The sequence below is a fragment of the Mustela nigripes genome, chromosome 11, assembly GCF_022355385.1.
Source record: "Mustela nigripes isolate SB6536 chromosome 11, MUSNIG.SB6536, whole genome shotgun sequence".
Classification (NCBI taxonomy): domain Eukaryota; kingdom Metazoa; phylum Chordata; class Mammalia; order Carnivora; family Mustelidae; genus Mustela; species Mustela nigripes.
The window spans coordinates 38872466-38878465 of NC_081567.1; the positions used below are offsets into that span (position 1 = coordinate 38872466).

The 6000-nt window shown below is 57.6% G+C and overlaps 1 protein-coding gene across 2 annotated transcripts in view; it reads right to left on the reverse strand.

Annotated features, from left to right (window-relative positions):
• Window positions 1-5710, reverse strand: part of RAB11FIP3 (RAB11 family interacting protein 3) — a 76101-nt gene extending 70391 nt beyond the window's left edge. For both annotated transcript variants that reach the window (XM_059415835.1, XM_059415833.1), the window contains exon 1: window positions 5178-5710. The gene's annotated coding sequence lies outside the window, so the exon portion shown is untranslated. The remainder of the gene's footprint in view (window positions 1-5177) is intronic.
• Between the last annotated feature and the right edge of the window lie 290 nt (window positions 5711-6000).

Here is a 6000-nt window from a genome sequence, read left to right on the forward strand (position 1 = left end):
ACCTGAGCACCGAAACTTCCCTCAGCAGCCTACTTACACAAGTGCGGAAGAGGACATGCCTACAAGGTCACTAGAGGGCATCCGGCATTTCAATGTGTAGGTGCTCTGGAAAGCATCAGAGACTATCAAGATGGAAACATGTATGTGTGCGTAATCTCAAAATGTGGAGACAGGGGTGCCTGGGTGGCTCAGTGGGTTAAGCCGCTGCCTTCGGCTCAGGTCATGATCTCAGGGTCCTGGGATCGAGTCCTACATCGGGCTCTGTTCTGCGGGGAGCCTGCTTCCTCCTCTCTCTCTCTGCCCGCCTGTCTGCCTACTTGTGATCTCTGTCTGTCAAATAAATAAAATCTTTAAAAAAAAAAATGTGGAGATAATCTTTACGATTATAATTAATTCCTTTGAAAAATAAAGCCAAAAGAAACAAATCCTTTCCTACAATGCTCCTCGAAAAGAAATTTACTTTACAAATTCCTTTTAGGATGAGCTGGTCATAGCTACAAAAGCATCAGCCCTCTTGATGTGGGAAATGATGTCAGAAGAAAAACTATTAAATTTCGTTACAACCTAGAGCCCCAGGCAGAGTGACATTCCTCCAGGGCCTCAATGCTGACACTGCTGAGGGCCAAAGGCAATCCTAGCCCAACCTCTCTTACCTCCTCCCCACCCCCCAAACCACCCTGTAAGTCTACTCTAACATACAAAAACTCCTTTGCAAACTCCCTTTATCTCTACCCCTGAGATACATGTTAGCAATCATCCCCCAAGCATGTGGCCCACTGCAACATACACCTGAAGAGTCTTATGACTCAGGTTTTATTGGATGGTAATAAACGACCTTTACCCAACAAAGGCTAGCCCCCTCAAGGTCCTGGAAACCTTGCTTCCAAAATTCCTGAGACTTAACGCTTTTCTTAACCCCCTCCCAACTTGAAAGTAATATAATGGGCCACTCCTCACCACCCCAGTGCAGGTCTTTCTGCCCACGGGTCCTGGCCTCCTGCTTTAACAAAACCACATTTTGAGGGGCGGGGGGGGGGGGGGCACCTGGGTGGTTCAGTGGGTTAAGTCTCTGCCTTCGGCTCAGGTCGTGATCTCAGGATCCTGGGATTGAGCCCCACTTTGCACTGGGCTCTCTGCTCGGCAGGGAGCCTGCTTCCTCCTCTCTCTCTGCCTGCCTCTCTGCCTACTTGTGATCTCTGTCTGTCAAATAAATAAGATCTTTTTAAAAATAAATAAATAAATAAATAAATAAACCACATTTTTGCGCCAAAGGCGTCTCAAGAATTCTTTCTTGGCCGTCGCCTTCGAACCCTAACATTCTTTCCTACATCCCTCAGTATGAAGGGGTCATATGATGAAGATTCTTCAGAAACGGTCGAGGCCTTAAAAATTACCTATCCCAACCTGGCAACTAGCGCCTGGGTGGCTAGGACCACAAGGTCCTGTCCCAGCAAGAGCAACGAGAAAACTCCCCTACAGTCCTTCCTTTCCTTCCCTCTGCTGACTACTGCCAGCCCCGTGTCCCATTACCCCACATCTGATCTACCGCCAGATGATGTAAGGGGACCCACACACACCATGACACTGCTAAAGAAAGACGGACACAGCAGCCGTCTGTTTTATAAGCAGGAGCTGCTGCCATGAAAAATTCAGGTAATCGGCTTTAATAATTTAAAATTCCTCCCTCACACACAGGTTACTCAACATGCTACCTTCGCATAGCTGACCGCACCCGAGAACAATCTAGCTGCTGTCATCAAGAACGGTGACGTGACCAGCCTCGGAACCTCATGCATGCTGTATTTTGAAATCTCACGGCGGGGAGTACAGAGACTTAGGGTCATTGCTGCTGTCACCCACCTTATCTCTTCCCAGGGCCTCTGAAAAACCCCGGCTGTGTCAGGCAGAACCCTTATCTCTTACAGACACGCACTTCGGTCACCGACGGCGAGGTTCTCGGTCAGGCACACGCTCCCCACACGCGCACCGATGGGGCTGCGCAGAGGCAGGGAGAAAGCGGAGACTGCACTGCGGCCTGGGATGGGGTGTCACTAAACTGCTCCCTCTACTTCTGGGGTGTTCGGGGCTTTTCGTTTTAAGTTTAAAAATACTCATCACGAGGTGGAATTCCTCAGTTTTCTTTAAAACTACTTCACTATCGGGGCACCTGGGTTGCTCAGTCGGTTAAGCCTCGACTTGGGCTCAGGTCAAGATGGGGGTTCCTAGGATTCAGATGGCAGGAAAGGGCTCTGTGCTCCGCAGGGAGTCTGCTTCTCCCTTTCCCTCGCCCTCCACCCCTACTCCGGCACATGCACATGTGCGCTCTAATAAATAAAGTCTTTAAAAATAAACAGACTACTCCAATCTCAGTATTTTTTCTCTTAGCTCCTCTATAATGCATTCTGACATCAGACTTGGAAAAAGCAATCCTGAGTCATAATAAAGGCCAGCAAAGCTTACACACAGGCCCAAAAACAAGCCCTTCATCACTCTGTAAAAGATCCGCACCAAAGCAAGAGCTCTCTTCCACCGTCCCGGGAAGCTTGTCCAAACCAAGTCCAGATACGGAGACCACCACGCCCGGGACCGCCTCTTCCAGAGCAGTCTCAGACAGCAGGGCGGGGATGCCACAGATCTCCCCATACATGGCCATCCCCCCAACCCCAAGTCACCTGGGCTTTGCCCCCAAATTTAAAATTCCACCAGGAGGGGCACCTGGGTGGCTCAGTGGGTTAAAGCCTCTAACTTTGGCTCGGGTCATGATCCCGGGATCCTGGGATCAAGCCCCTGCATCTGGCTCTCTGCCCAGCGGGGAGCCTGCTTCCTTTCCTCTCTCTCTGCCTGCCTCTCTGCCTACTTGTGATCTTTGTCAAATAAATAAATTAAATCTTTTTAAAAAATAAAATAAAATTCCACCAGGAAGGGGGTGCCTGGGTGGCTCAGTGGGTTGGGCCACTGCCTTTGGCTCGGGTCATGGTCTCAGGGTCCTGGGATCGAGTCCCGCATCAGGCTCTCTACTCCGCGGGGAGCCTGCTTCCCCCTCTCTCTGCCTGCTGCTCTGCCTACTTGTAATCTCTCTCTCTCTCTGTGTCAAATAAATAAATAAAATATTAAAAAAAAAAAAATTCCACCAGGAGAGGGGTACTTGGGTAGCTCAGGTTTTGGCTCAGGTCATGATCTCAGGGAGGGTCCGAGCCCTCCCTTGCCCTCCCCCTCTCCTACTCTCCCTCATCGGTGCATGCTCTCGCTCCCTCTCCCCACAAGAAATAAATAAAATCTCAAAATTCCACCAGGAGCTATCAGAGCAAAGAATTCCGATTCATTTCTATTATGTGATTACAAGAAACCTTTTCCCCACTGCGATGAACAAGGACAGTTACAAAAGGTGTTTCTCAAATAAAAAGGACTTTATGGGAGTCAGTAACACGAAACTCTGTGGAAGTATTTTCAGAGACCGAATCTAGTAACCTGGGAGCCACCTCAAGATTGTGAGCTCATCCCTGCTCGAGCACGGACCATGCATGAGGGCTTGCGAAATTATTCATCCGTCCCGGGCTTCCAGTCCCTGCCTGCATGAGAGATGGAAAACGCCTGCCTAGGGCGTGTGGGTGGCTCAGTAGGTTAAAGCCTCTGCCTTTGGCTCAGGTCATGATCCCGAGGTCCTGGGATGGAGCCCCGCATCGGGCTCTCTACTCAGCAGGGACCCTGCTTCCTCCTCTCTCCCTCTGCCTGCCTCTCTGCCTACTTGTGATCTCTGTCAAGTAAATAAATAAAATTAAAAAAAAAAAAAAAAAACCCTGCCTACTACGGCCCCAGAAACAGTGGCAACAGAGTGCAGTCTCAGAGCCAGGTCCGGGCAAACAAGAACAAGTGGACTACCTCCCTAGCACCTCTGACTGGTGTGCGGAGGAAGGCTCTGTCTGGAGAGAAGACAGAAGGATGCCCACGGTGCTCTGGAGGCCAGCAGCACAAAGGAAAAGTAGGAAAAGACACTGGCCCAGCAATCGCAATCTGTGCCACCCACAGTGCACGCGGTCAGTCACACAGCTCTGTGCCCAACAGACTGCGAGGTGGGGCCCGTCGCAGCAATGTCTTCGACACAGACCAAACACAAGCAGCGGGGACCCCGCCGATACAGCGGGGACCCCGCCGATACAGCGGGGACCCCGCCGATAGGGAGGCCCACACTGACACGCCCATCCTCCCGTGCTGACCACTCAGGGCAAGGAGCCGCGAGGGGAACCCACATCTTCACAGGGACAGCTCCGACAGCTGGAGTCGCCCTGGACACCAGCTGGCGCCAGGGTCTCTCACGGAGGTTTCCGCAGGTCACAAATGACACCCTCAATACCAGGGGATGAACTGCACCTCCTGTCCCGAAGCCCTCGCAGCTGGACCGCACTGTGCACTCGAACCCCACTTACAAGTGCCCGCAGGCAGGGCAACGCCAACACCAGCAAATCAGCGTGCTAGGAGCCCTGCAGGGTTCAGTGCCAACACCAGTAACCTACCGGGTGTCTCCCGCGACCCTGCCCAAGCGCCTTTCTCTCCACACAAACTTCCCCAGGAGCTAGATCCAGGCCAAGGACAGATCCGAACGCCCCTCCTCCGCGACTGCCCGCCACCCATGACACCGCACTGGGCACTCGTCTCCTGTCTGCACCTCTGGCTCCCGCAGGAGGCGGCGCGCAGACGGCGCTGGGCTCCTGGTACTCTGCGCCCTGCTCCCGCGCCCCTTCCTTGGCGGCCAGTTTCCCTCCGTCTCGCACTCAAGGGTAGCACGGAAACTTCCCGCCTTCGCTCACGAGCTGCCGAGGCCGAACGCGCGCCGCCCCGTGCGCTCAGAGCAGCCTGCATCCGTTCCCACGATGTCCCGCGGCCCGCGCTCGGGCCTTTGCGGTGCCTTCAACCGAGCGGCCCAGGACCCTCAGCTCGGGGACTCGCTGGGCCCTGCTTCACTGCGGGGCTCTTCGACCCGGGCCCCTCTACGCGTGGCCGGGAGCTCCCCCCGCGGGCAAACACCCAGTCTGCGCAGCTCGGGAGGACGGGGTGGGGGAGGGGCAGGGACAGAGTGAGTCTCCCCAAACCCGGGAGCGGAACATCGGCGAGCCGGCCCGCGCGGCCGACAGAAACGAAGACCGCGCGCGCTGCCCGGCCGCGGAGGCCCGCCCGGTTACCTGCTCTGCCCCGTAGACCGTGGCGAACTGGACGAAGTCCTCGATGCGGACGAAGCCGTCCCCGTCGCCGTCCAGGGCGTCGAACACGGCTCGAAGGCGGGGGCCGTCCTCCGGACACGTCGCGGGCTCGCTTGGGAGCGGGCAGGTGTGGCTGAAGTCCGAGGGCCGGTCCGGCTGCCCGGGACCCACGTCGAGCGTCAGCTCGCCCACCGCGGGCGAGGGAAAGCCGGGGAAGAAGTCGACCTCGCCCCTCACGTGCCGGCTGTGCCTGGAACCCTGCACGCGGAGAGAGGGGCTCTCCGGGCGAACCGGGGCTCCGAAATCAGCTGGCTCCTCAGTCCAGGACAGAAGCGGGCCGAGTTCAGGCAGCTGCCGGTCGGGGCCGGGGCCGGGGCCAGCGCAGGCGGCCCGAGCCGGCAGCAGGTAAGAGGTGCCCGGGCCCGGGGCAGGCGCCCAGGCGCTCTCAGGGCGCGCGTCCGGCCCCGGGGCTCGCCCGGCGCTCAGGTCCGCCCCGGCATCGGCGCAGGCCGCGGCCCCCGGGGGGCCGGGCTCCGGGCGCGGGGCGAGGGCGGCCCCCGGCCGGTCGGGCCCGCCGGGCTCGGCGTCGGGGCACGGGCCGCCCGCGGGGGAGGCCGGCCGGCCCGGCTCCATCTTCATGGGCGCGCCCCCGGCCGCGGCGCAGGCCCGCGAGGCCAGTGGTGCGGCGGGCGGCGCGGGCAGCAGACAAAGGCGCTCAGGGCGCGGCGGCGGGCGCGGGCATCCCCGCGGCGGCGCGGGCGGGCGCGCGCGGGGCGCCCGGGCTGCTCGGGCTGGCGCTCGGGCC